Source organism: Schistocerca serialis, chromosome 9 (assembly GCF_023864345.2).
Source record: "Schistocerca serialis cubense isolate TAMUIC-IGC-003099 chromosome 9, iqSchSeri2.2, whole genome shotgun sequence".
NCBI classification, from domain to species: Eukaryota; Metazoa; Arthropoda; class Insecta; order Orthoptera; family Acrididae; genus Schistocerca; species Schistocerca serialis.
The window spans coordinates 146,738,925-146,748,392 of record NC_064646.1 but is presented as its reverse complement, the minus strand read 5'-3'; the positions used below and the strand labels follow the sequence as shown (position 1 = coordinate 146,748,392).

At 53.0% G+C, this 9,468-nt stretch overlaps 28 non-coding genes across 28 annotated transcripts; 14 read left to right on the top strand and 14 right to left on the bottom strand.

Moving 5' to 3' along the window:
- The first annotated feature begins 70 nt into the window (after positions 1 to 70).
- Trnar-acg (transfer RNA arginine (anticodon ACG)) lies at positions 71 to 143 on the top strand. The gene has a single exon. It is a non-coding gene; the product is annotated as a tRNA-Arg (tRNA).
- Positions 144 to 417: 274 nt separating this feature from the next.
- On the top strand, positions 418 to 489 carry Trnam-cau (transfer RNA methionine (anticodon CAU)). The gene has a single exon. It is a non-coding gene; the product is annotated as a tRNA-Met (tRNA).
- Positions 490 to 722: 233 nt separating this feature from the next.
- Trnad-guc (transfer RNA aspartic acid (anticodon GUC)) lies at positions 723 to 794 on the bottom strand. Its single transcript has one exon. It is a non-coding gene; the product is annotated as a tRNA-Asp (tRNA).
- Positions 795 to 906: 112 nt separating this feature from the next.
- Positions 907 to 998, bottom strand: Trnai-uau (transfer RNA isoleucine (anticodon UAU)). The gene is given in 2 exon segments: positions 907 to 942; positions 961 to 998. It is a non-coding gene; the product is annotated as a tRNA-Ile (tRNA).
- A 445-nt stretch (positions 999 to 1,443) lies between these two features.
- Trnar-acg (transfer RNA arginine (anticodon ACG)) lies at positions 1,444 to 1,516 on the top strand. Its single transcript has one exon. It is a non-coding gene; the product is annotated as a tRNA-Arg (tRNA).
- A 274-nt stretch (positions 1,517 to 1,790) lies between these two features.
- Positions 1,791 to 1,862, top strand: Trnam-cau (transfer RNA methionine (anticodon CAU)). The gene has a single exon. It is a non-coding gene; the product is annotated as a tRNA-Met (tRNA).
- Positions 1,863 to 2,095: 233 nt separating this feature from the next.
- On the bottom strand, positions 2,096 to 2,167 carry Trnad-guc (transfer RNA aspartic acid (anticodon GUC)). The gene has a single exon. It is a non-coding gene; the product is annotated as a tRNA-Asp (tRNA).
- A 112-nt stretch (positions 2,168 to 2,279) lies between these two features.
- On the bottom strand, positions 2,280 to 2,371 carry Trnai-uau (transfer RNA isoleucine (anticodon UAU)). Its single transcript is given in 2 exon segments — positions 2,280 to 2,315; positions 2,334 to 2,371. It is a non-coding gene; the product is annotated as a tRNA-Ile (tRNA).
- A 445-nt stretch (positions 2,372 to 2,816) lies between these two features.
- On the top strand, positions 2,817 to 2,889 carry Trnar-acg (transfer RNA arginine (anticodon ACG)). Its single transcript has one exon. It is a non-coding gene; the product is annotated as a tRNA-Arg (tRNA).
- Positions 2,890 to 3,163: 274 nt separating this feature from the next.
- Positions 3,164 to 3,235, top strand: Trnam-cau (transfer RNA methionine (anticodon CAU)). The gene has a single exon. It is a non-coding gene; the product is annotated as a tRNA-Met (tRNA).
- A 233-nt stretch (positions 3,236 to 3,468) lies between these two features.
- Positions 3,469 to 3,540, bottom strand: Trnad-guc (transfer RNA aspartic acid (anticodon GUC)). Its single transcript has one exon. It is a non-coding gene; the product is annotated as a tRNA-Asp (tRNA).
- Positions 3,541 to 3,652: 112 nt separating this feature from the next.
- Positions 3,653 to 3,744, bottom strand: Trnai-uau (transfer RNA isoleucine (anticodon UAU)). Its single transcript is given in 2 exon segments — positions 3,653 to 3,688; positions 3,707 to 3,744. It is a non-coding gene; the product is annotated as a tRNA-Ile (tRNA).
- A 445-nt stretch (positions 3,745 to 4,189) lies between these two features.
- Trnar-acg (transfer RNA arginine (anticodon ACG)) lies at positions 4,190 to 4,262 on the top strand. Its single transcript has one exon. It is a non-coding gene; the product is annotated as a tRNA-Arg (tRNA).
- A 274-nt stretch (positions 4,263 to 4,536) lies between these two features.
- On the top strand, positions 4,537 to 4,608 carry Trnam-cau (transfer RNA methionine (anticodon CAU)). The gene has a single exon. It is a non-coding gene; the product is annotated as a tRNA-Met (tRNA).
- Positions 4,609 to 4,841: 233 nt separating this feature from the next.
- Trnad-guc (transfer RNA aspartic acid (anticodon GUC)) lies at positions 4,842 to 4,913 on the bottom strand. The gene has a single exon. It is a non-coding gene; the product is annotated as a tRNA-Asp (tRNA).
- Positions 4,914 to 5,025: 112 nt separating this feature from the next.
- Trnai-uau (transfer RNA isoleucine (anticodon UAU)) lies at positions 5,026 to 5,117 on the bottom strand. The gene is given in 2 exon segments: positions 5,026 to 5,061; positions 5,080 to 5,117. It is a non-coding gene; the product is annotated as a tRNA-Ile (tRNA).
- Positions 5,118 to 5,562: 445 nt separating this feature from the next.
- Trnar-acg (transfer RNA arginine (anticodon ACG)) lies at positions 5,563 to 5,635 on the top strand. The gene has a single exon. It is a non-coding gene; the product is annotated as a tRNA-Arg (tRNA).
- A 274-nt stretch (positions 5,636 to 5,909) lies between these two features.
- Positions 5,910 to 5,981, top strand: Trnam-cau (transfer RNA methionine (anticodon CAU)). Its single transcript has one exon. It is a non-coding gene; the product is annotated as a tRNA-Met (tRNA).
- Positions 5,982 to 6,214: 233 nt separating this feature from the next.
- On the bottom strand, positions 6,215 to 6,286 carry Trnad-guc (transfer RNA aspartic acid (anticodon GUC)). Its single transcript has one exon. It is a non-coding gene; the product is annotated as a tRNA-Asp (tRNA).
- Positions 6,287 to 6,398: 112 nt separating this feature from the next.
- Positions 6,399 to 6,490, bottom strand: Trnai-uau (transfer RNA isoleucine (anticodon UAU)). The gene is given in 2 exon segments: positions 6,399 to 6,434; positions 6,453 to 6,490. It is a non-coding gene; the product is annotated as a tRNA-Ile (tRNA).
- A 445-nt stretch (positions 6,491 to 6,935) lies between these two features.
- On the top strand, positions 6,936 to 7,008 carry Trnar-acg (transfer RNA arginine (anticodon ACG)). Its single transcript has one exon. It is a non-coding gene; the product is annotated as a tRNA-Arg (tRNA).
- Positions 7,009 to 7,282: 274 nt separating this feature from the next.
- On the top strand, positions 7,283 to 7,354 carry Trnam-cau (transfer RNA methionine (anticodon CAU)). The gene has a single exon. It is a non-coding gene; the product is annotated as a tRNA-Met (tRNA).
- Positions 7,355 to 7,587: 233 nt separating this feature from the next.
- Trnad-guc (transfer RNA aspartic acid (anticodon GUC)) lies at positions 7,588 to 7,659 on the bottom strand. The gene has a single exon. It is a non-coding gene; the product is annotated as a tRNA-Asp (tRNA).
- Positions 7,660 to 7,771: 112 nt separating this feature from the next.
- On the bottom strand, positions 7,772 to 7,863 carry Trnai-uau (transfer RNA isoleucine (anticodon UAU)). Its single transcript is given in 2 exon segments — positions 7,772 to 7,807; positions 7,826 to 7,863. It is a non-coding gene; the product is annotated as a tRNA-Ile (tRNA).
- A 445-nt stretch (positions 7,864 to 8,308) lies between these two features.
- Positions 8,309 to 8,381, top strand: Trnar-acg (transfer RNA arginine (anticodon ACG)). The gene has a single exon. It is a non-coding gene; the product is annotated as a tRNA-Arg (tRNA).
- A 274-nt stretch (positions 8,382 to 8,655) lies between these two features.
- Trnam-cau (transfer RNA methionine (anticodon CAU)) lies at positions 8,656 to 8,727 on the top strand. Its single transcript has one exon. It is a non-coding gene; the product is annotated as a tRNA-Met (tRNA).
- Positions 8,728 to 8,960: 233 nt separating this feature from the next.
- On the bottom strand, positions 8,961 to 9,032 carry Trnad-guc (transfer RNA aspartic acid (anticodon GUC)). The gene has a single exon. It is a non-coding gene; the product is annotated as a tRNA-Asp (tRNA).
- A 112-nt stretch (positions 9,033 to 9,144) lies between these two features.
- Trnai-uau (transfer RNA isoleucine (anticodon UAU)) lies at positions 9,145 to 9,236 on the bottom strand. Its single transcript is given in 2 exon segments — positions 9,145 to 9,180; positions 9,199 to 9,236. It is a non-coding gene; the product is annotated as a tRNA-Ile (tRNA).
- Positions 9,237 to 9,468: the final 232 nt, after the last annotated feature.

The window sequence follows — 9,468 nt, the reverse complement described above, 5'->3', positions numbered from 1 at the left end:
AATTGCCGAGCCACGGAGAACACGTTGCTTTGCGATGTGCACCCGCCTCGTAGCAGAAAACGCGAACCGTGGCCCTGTGGCGCAACGGATAACGCGTCTGACTACGGATCAGAAGATTCCAGGTTCGAATCCTGGCAGGGTCGGCATTTTGTTAGTTGCGGGCGCGTAGCTAGGCAGTGCATTCGAATGTCTCCACCTTCGTGGAGTGCAATGTTAATCCTGAGCATCTCGCAGCTGCATCTCGAGACGATCGCGGTAAATATCGCTTCGTGCAAGCGTCAGCGTAGCGTCAGTCGAGCAAAGTCGAGACAAGTCAAGCTGGGAGATGCTACACAGTTAATTAAACGGTAGGCGACGCAGACAACGCTTTTCCAAGTGTCTCATGTCACGCACCGAAGAGAGCGCTTCTCTCCGCACAGCAGAGTGGCGCAGTGGAAGCGTGCTGGGCCCATAACCCAGAGGTCCGTGGATCGAAACCACGCTCTGCTAAAATTATTCTTTTTCTTGGGTGCTTCGAGCTCGATCATTAATCTTGGGGTGCGCTGATTCAGCGTCGACAGCAAACCCTGTGAGTTGTGAAACGACGACGTCGTGTGCAGAATACGAGAAACACTTCCTAAGACGCAGACTTTCTTACGATTTTTTAGCAATTACATTCCTTGATCACAACGGTAATGCTTTTTCGGGCCACACGTGCAACCTTCGCGATATAAAAATCGCATCTCCCCGGCGGGGAATCGAACCCCGGTCTCCCGCGTGACAGGCGGGGATACTAACCACTATACTACCGAGGAACACGCGGTCGTTGACTGCAGTGCACGCACATTTATGGTCTCTCAGGTACGTGATACATCTCAAATCTAGCGTCCCGATGCTTCCATAGTCAGCTGCTACGAAGTAAAAGTATGCCCCAAGTGAGGCTCGAACTCACAACCCCGGCATTGCTCACGGCTACTGCCTTATAAGTACCGTGCGCTAACCAATTGCGCCACTGGGGCTACAGCAGAGTGCTTACAGTTAGCGGTATTCACTTTGATGCCAACCTGTTGTGGCTACAGACCCGTCATACGACCGTCACCTGCGGCCATACTACGACTTTAGCACCTGTCTACGAATGCTTCACACGATTCTTGTTTTATATGCTACACTTACAAGCATGTCAACCGCTTGTCATCACCGAAAAAATGCAAAAAAACGGGCGCCTGGCATTCCGCTACCTGTCCAACAGCGACGGCAGATGTGTGGCAAGCTCTAAGCTGTGCAGGCGCTCCGTGGCCGAGCAGCTGGAGGAGAGATGCCTTCCTTGGTGGCAGCTCCCTGCAGAGTGCGGAAGACCAGAGTGGCCGCGCCGCCGTTGTCAGTGGATGACATGCAATTGCCGAGCCACGGAGAACACGTTGCTTTGCGATGTGCACCCGCCTCGTAGCAGAAAACGCGAACGGTGGCCCTGTGGCGCAACGGATAACGCGTCTGACTACGGATCAGAAGATTCCAGGTTCGAATCCTGGCAGGGTCGGCATTTTGTTAGTTGCGGGCGCGTAGCTAGGCAGTGCATTCGAATGTCTCCACCTTCGTGGAGTGCAATGTTAATCCTGAGCATCTCGCAGCTGCATCTCGAGACGATCGCGGTAAATATCGCTTCGTGCAAGCGTCAGCGTAGCGTCAGTCGAGCAAAGTCGAGACAAGTCAAGCTGGGAGATGCTACACAGTTAATTAAACGGTAGGCGACGCAGACAACGCTTTTCCAAGTGTCTCATGTCACGCACCGAAGAGAGCGCTTCTCTCCGCACAGCAGAGTGGCGCAGTGGAAGCGTGCTGGGCCCATAACCCAGAGGTCCGTGGATCGAAACCACGCTCTGCTAAAATTATTCTTTTTCTTGGGTGCTTCGAGCTCGATCATTAATCTTGGGGTGCGCTGATTCAGCGTCGACAGCAAACCCTGTGAGTTGTGAAACGACGACGTCGTGTGCAGAATACGAGAAACACTTCCTAAGACGCAGACTTTCTTACGATTTTTTAGCAATTACATTCCTTGATCACAACGGTAATGCTTTTTCGGGCCACACGTGCAACCTTCGCGATATAAAAATCGCATCTCCCCGGCGGGGAATCGAACCCCGGTCTCCCGCGTGACAGGCGGGGATACTAACCACTATACTACCGAGGAACACGCGGTCCTTGACTGCAGTGCACGCACATTTATGGTCTCTCAGGTACGTGATACATCTCAAATCTAGCGTCCCGATGCTTCCATAGTCAGCTGCTACGAAATAAAAGTATGCCCCAGGTGAGGCTCGAACTCACAACCCCGGCATTGCTCACGGCTACTGCCTTATAAGTACCGTGCGCTAACCAATTGCGCCACTGGGGCTACAGCACAGTGCTTACAGTTAGCGGTATTCACTTTGATGCCAACCTGTTGTGGCTACAGACCCGTCATACGACCGTCACCTGCGGCCATACTACGACTTTAGCACCTGTCTACGAATGCTTCACACGATTCTTGTTTTATATGCTACACTTACAAGCATGTCAACCGCTTGTCATCACCGAAAAAATGCAAAAAAACGGGCGCCTGGCATTCCGCTACCTGTCCAACAGCGACGGCAGATGTGTGGCAAGCTCTAAGCTGTGCAGGCGCTCCGTGGCCGAGCAGCTGGAGGAGAGATGCCTTCCTTGGTGGCAGCTCCCTGCAGAGTGCGGAAGACCAGAGTGGCCGCGCCGCCGTTGTCAGTGGATGACATGCAATTGCCGAGCCACGGAGAACACGTTGCTTTGCGATGTGCACCCGCCTCGTAGCAGAAAACGCGAACGGTGGCCCTGTGGCGCAACGGATAACGCGTCTGACTACGGATAAGAAGATTCCAGGTTCGAATCCTGGCAGGGTCGGCATTTTGTTAGTTGCGGGCGCGTAGCTAGGCAGTGCATTCGAATGTCTCCACCTTCGTGGAGTGCAATGTTAATCCTGAGCATCTCGCAGCTGCATCTCGAGACGATCGCGGTAAATATCGCTTCGTGCAAGCGTCAGCGTAGCGTCAGTCGAGCAAAGTCGAGACAAGTCAAGCTGGGAGATGCTACACAGTTAATTAAACGGTAGGCGACGCAGACAACGCTTTTCCAAGTGTCTCATGTCACGCACCGAAGAGAGCGCTTCTCTCCGCACAGCAGAGTGGCGCAGTGGAAGCGTGCTGGGCCCATAACCCAGAGGTCCGTGGATCGAAACCACGCTCTGCTAAAATTATTCTTTTTCTTGGGTGCTTCGAGCTCGATCATTAATCTTGGGGTGCGCTGATTCAGCGTCGACAGCAAACCCTGTGAGTTGTGAAACGACGACGTCGTGTGCAGAATACGAGAAACACTTCCTAAGACGCAGACTTTCTTACGATTTTTTAGCAATTACATTCCTTGATCACAACGGTAATGCTTTTTCGGGCCACACGTGCAACCTTCGCGATATAAAAATCGCATCTCCCCGGCGGGGAATCGAACCCCGGTCTCCCGCGTGACAGGCGGGGATACTAACCACTATACTACCGAGGAACACGCGGTCCTTGACTGCAGTGCACGCACATTTATGGTCTCTCAGGTACGTGATACATCTCAAATCTAGCGTCCCGATGCTTCCATAGTCAGCTGCTACGAAATAAAAGTATGCCCCAGGTGAGGCTCGAACTCACAACCCCGGCATTGCTCACGGCTACTGCCTTATAAGTACCGTGCGCTAACCAATTGCGCCACTGGGGCTACAGCACAGTGCTTACAGTTAGCGGTATTCACTTTGATGCCAACCTGTTGTGGCTACAGACCCGTCATACGACCGTCACCTGCGGCCATACTACGACTTTAGCACCTGTCTACGAATGCTTCACACGATTCTTGTTTTATATGCTACACTTACAAGCATGTCAACCGCTTGTCATCACCGAAAAAATGCAAAAAAACGGGCGCCTGGCATTCCGCTACCTGTCCAACAGCGACGGCAGATGTGTGGCAAGCTCTAAGCTGTGCAGGCGCTCCGTGGCCGAGCAGCTGGAGGAGAGATGCCTTCCTTGGTGGCAGCTCCCTGCAGAGTGCGGAAGACCAGAGTGGCCGCGCCGCCGTTGTCAGTGGATGACATGCAATTGCCGAGCCACGGAGAACACGTTGCTTTGCGATGTGCACCCGCCTCGTAGCAGAAAACGCGAACCGTGGCCCTGTGGCGCAACGGATAACGCGTCTGACTACGGATCAGAAGATTCCAGGTTCGAATCCTGGCAGGGTCGGCATTTTGTTAGTTGCGGGCGCGTAGCTAGGCAGTGCATTCGAATGTCTCCACCTTCGTGGAGTGCAATGTTAATCCTGAGCATCTCGCAGCTGCATCTCGAGACGATCGCGGTAAATATCGCTTCGTGCAAGCGTCAGCGTAGCGTCAGTCGAGCAAAGTCGAGACAAGTCAAGCTGGGAGATGCTACACAGTTAATTAAACGGTAGGCGACGCAGACAACGCTTTTCCAAGTGTCTCATGTCACGCACCGAAGAGAGCGCTTCTCTCCGCACAGCAGAGTGGCGCAGTGGAAGCGTGCTGGGCCCATAACCCAGAGGTCCGTGGATCGAAACCACGCTCTGCTAAAATTATTCTTTTTCTTGGGTGCTTCGAGCTCGATCATTAATCTTGGGGTGCGCTGATTCAGCGTCGACAGCAAACCCTGTGAGTTGTGAAACGACGACGTCGTGTGCAGAATACGAGAAACACTTCCTAAGACGCAGACTTTCTTACGATTTTTTAGCAATTACATTCCTTGATCACAACGGTAATGCTTTTTCGGGCCACACGTGCAACCTTCGCGATATAAAAATCGCATCTCCCCGGCGGGGAATCGAACCCCGGTCTCCCGCGTGACAGGCGGGGATACTAACCACTATACTACCGAGGAACACGCGGTCCTTGACTGCAGTGCACGCACATTTATGGTCTCTCAGGTACGTGATACATCTCAAATCTAGCGTCCCGATGCTTCCATAGTCAGCTGCTACGAAATAAAAGTATGCCCCAGGTGAGGCTCGAACTCACAACCCCGGCATTGCTCACGGCTACTGCCTTATAAGTACCGTGCGCTAACCAATTGCGCCACTGGGGCTACAGCACAGTGCTTACAGTTAGCGGTATTCACTTTGATGCCAACCTGTTGTGGCTACAGACCCGTCATACGACCGTCACCTGCGGCCATACTACGACTTTAGCACCTGTCTACGAATGCTTCACACGATTCTTGTTTTATATGCTACACTTACAAGCATGTCAACCGCTTGTCATCACCGAAAAAATGCAAAAAAACGGGCGCCTGGCATTCCGCTACCTGTCCAACAGCGACGGCAGATGTGTGGCAAGCTCTAAGCTGTGCAGGCGCTCCGTGGCCGAGCAGCTGGAGGAGAGATGCCTTCCTTGGTGGCAGCTCCCTGCAGAGTGCGGAAGACCAGAGTGGCCGCGCCGCCGTTGTCAGTGGATGACATGCAATTGCCGAGCCACGGAGAACACGTTGCTTTGCGATGTGCACCCGCCTCGTAGCAGAAAACGCGAACCGTGGCCCTGTGGCGCAACGGATAACGCGTCTGACTACGGATCAGAAGATTCCAGGTTCGAATCCTGGCAGGGTCGGCATTTTGTTAGTTGCGGGCGCGTAGCTAGGCAGTGCATTCGAATGTCTCCACCTTCGTGGAGTGCAATGTTAATCCTGAGCATCTCGCAGCTGCATCTCGAGACGATCGCGGTAAATATCGCTTCGTGCAAGCGTCAGCGTAGCGTCAGTCGAGCAAAGTCGAGACAAGTCAAGTTGGGAGATGCTACACAGTTAATTAAACGGTAGGCGACGCAGACAACGCTTTTCCAAGTGTCTCATGTCACGCACCGAAGAGAGCGCTTCTCTCCGCACAGCAGAGTGGCGCAGTGGAAGCGTGCTGGGCCCATAACCCAGAGGTCCGTGGATCGAAACCACGCTCTGCTAAAATCATTCTTTTTCTTGGGTGCTTCGAGCTCGATCATTAATCTTGGGGTGCGCTGATTCAGCGTCGACAGCAAACCCTGTGAGTTGTGAAACGACGACGTCGTGTGCAGAATACGAGAAACACTTCCTAAGACGCAGACTTTCTTACGATTTTTTAGCAATTACATTCCTTGATCACAACGGTAATGCTTTTTCGGGCCACACGTGCAACCTTCGCGATATAAAAATCGCATCTCCCCGGCGGGGAATCGAACCCCGGTCTCCCGCGTGACAGGCGGGGATACTAACCACTATACTACCGAGGAACACGCGGTCGTTGACTGCAGTGCACGCACATTTATGGTCTCTCAGGTACGTGATACATCTCAAATCTAGCGTCCCGATGCTTCCATAGTCAGCTGCTACGAAATAAAAGTATGCCCCAGGTGAGGCTCGAACTCACAACCCCGGCATTGCTCACGGCTACTGCCTTATAAGTACCGTGCGCTAACCAATTGCGCCACTGGGGCTACAGCAGAGTGCTTACAGTTAGCGGTATTCACTTTGATGCCAACCTGTTGTGGCTACAGACCCGTCATACGACCGTCACCTGCGGCCATACTACGACTTTAGCACCTGTCTACGAATGCTTCACACGATTCTTGTTTTATATGCTACACTTACAAGCATGTCAACCGCTTGTCATCACCGAAAAAATGCAAAAAAACGGGCGCCTGGCATTCCGCTACCTGTCCAACAGCGACGGCAGATGTGTGGCAAGCTCTAAGCTGTGCAGGCGCTCCGTGGCCGAGCAGCTGGAGGAGAGATGCCTTCCTTGGTGGCAGCTCCCTGCAGAGTGCGGAAGACCAGAGTGGCCGCGCCGCCGTTGTCAGTGGATGACATGCAATTGCCGAGCCACGGAGAACACGTTGCTTTGCGATGTGCACCCGCCTCGTAGCAGAAAACGCGAACGGTGGCCCTGTGGCGCAACGGATAACGCGTCTGACTACGGATCAGAAGATTCCAGGTTCGAATCCTGGCAGGGTCGGCATTTTGTTAGTTGCGGGCGCGTAGCTAGGCAGTGCATTCGAATGTCTCCACCTTCGTGGAGTGCAATGTTAATCCTGAGCATCTCGCAGCTGCATCTCGAGACGATCGCGGTAAATATCGCTTCGTGCAAGCGTCAGCGTAGCGTCAGTCGAGCAAAGTCGAGACAAGTCAAGCTGGGAGATGCTACACAGTTAATTAAACGGTAGGCGACGCAGACAACGCTTTTCCAAGTGTCTCATGTCACGCACCGAAGAGAGCGCTTCTCTCCGCACAGCAGAGTGGCGCAGTGGAAGCGTGCTGGGCACATAACCCAGAGGTCCGTGGATCGAAACCACGCTCTGCTAAAATTATTCTTTTTCTTGGGTGCTTCGAGCTCGATCATTAATCTTGGGGTGCGCTGATTCAGCGTCGACAGCAAACCCTGTGAGTTGTGAAACGACGACGTCGTGTGCAGAATACGAGAAACACTTCCTAAGACGCAGACTTTCTTACGATTTTTTAGCAATTACATTCCTTGATCACAACGGTAATGCTTTTTCGGGCCACACGTGCAACCTTCGCGATATAAAAATCGCATCTCCCCGGCGGGGAATCGAACCCCGGTCTCCCGCGTGACAGGCGGGGATACTAACCACTATACTACCGAAGAACACGCGGTCGTTGACTGCAGTGCACGCACATTTATGGTCTCTCAGGTACGTGATACATCTCAAATCTAGCGTCCCGATGCTTCCATAGTCAGCTGCTACGAAATAAAAGTATGCCCCAGGTGAGGCTCGAACTCACAACCCCGGCATTGCTCACGGCTACTGCCTTATAAGTACCGTGCGCTAACCAATTGCGCCACTGGGGCTACAGCAGAGTGCTTACAGTTAGCGGTATTCACTTTGATGCCAACCTGTTGTGGCTACAGACCCGTCATACGACCGTCACCTGCGGCCATACTACGACTTTAGCACCTGTCTACGAATGCTTCACACGATTCTTGTTTTATATGCTACACTTACAAGCATGTCAACCGCTTGTCATCACCGAAAAAATGCAAAAAAACGGGCGCCTGGCATTCCGCTACCTGTCCAACAGCGACGGCAGATGTGTGGCAAGCTCTAAGCTGTGCAGGCGCTCCGTGGCCGAGCAGCTGGAGGAGAGATGCCTTCCTTGGTGGCAGCTCCCTGCAGAGTGCGGAAGACCAGAGTGGCCGCGCCGCCGTTGTCAGTGGATGACATGCAATTGCCGAGCCACGGAGAACACGTTGCTTTGCGATGTGCACCCGCCTCGTAGCAGAAAACGCGAACGGTGGCCCTGTGGCGCAACGGATAACGCGTCTGACTACGGATCAGAAGATTCCAGGTTCGAATCCTGGCAGGGTCGGCATTTTGTTAGTTGCGGGCGCGTAGCTAGGCAGTGCATTCGAATGTCTCCACCTTCGTGGAGTGCAATGTTAATCCTGAGCATCTCGCAGCTGCATCTCGAGACGATCGCGGTAAATATCGCTTCGTGCAAGCGTCAGCGTAGCGTCAGTCGAGCAAAGTCGAGACAAGTCAAGCTGGGAGATGCTACACAGTTAATTAAACGGTAGGCGACGCAGACAACGCTTTTCCAAGTGTCTCATGTCACGCACCGAAGAGAGCGCTTCTCTCCGCACAGCAGAGTGGCGCAGTGGAAGCGTGCTGGGCCCATAACCCAGGGGTCCGTGGATCGAAACCACGCTCTGCTAAAATTATTCTTTTTCTTGGGTGCTTCGAGCTCGATCATTAATCTTGGGGTGCGCTGATTCAGCGTCGACAGCAAACCCTGTGAGTTGTGAAACGACGACGTCGTGTGCAGAATACGAGAAACACTTCCTAAGACGCAGACTTTCTTACGATTTTTTAGCAATTACATTCCTTGATCACAACGGTAATGCTTTTTCGGGCCACACGTGCAACCTTCGCGATATAAAAATCGCATCTCCCCGGCGGGGAATCGAACCCCGGTCTCCCGCGTGACAGGCGGGGATACTAACCACTATACTACCGAGGAACACGCGGTCGTTGACTGCAGTGCACGCACATTTATGGTCTCTCAGGTACGTGATACATCTCAAATCTAGCGTCCCGATGCTTCCATAGTCAGCTGCTACGAAATAAAAGTATGCCCCAGGTGAGGCTCGAACTCACAACCCCGGCATTGCTCACGGCTACTGCCTTATAAGTACCGTGCGCTAACCAATTGCGCCACTGGGGCTACAGCAGAGTGCTTACAGTTAGCGGTATTCACTTTGATGCCAACCTGTTGTGGCTACAGACCCGTCATACGACCGTCACCTGCGGCCATACTACGACTTTAGCACCTGTCTACGAATGCTTCACACGATTCTTGTTTTATATGCTACACTTACAAGCATGTCAACCGCTTGTCATCACCGAAAAAATGCAAAAAAACGGGCGCCTGGCATTCCGCTACCTGTCCAACAGCG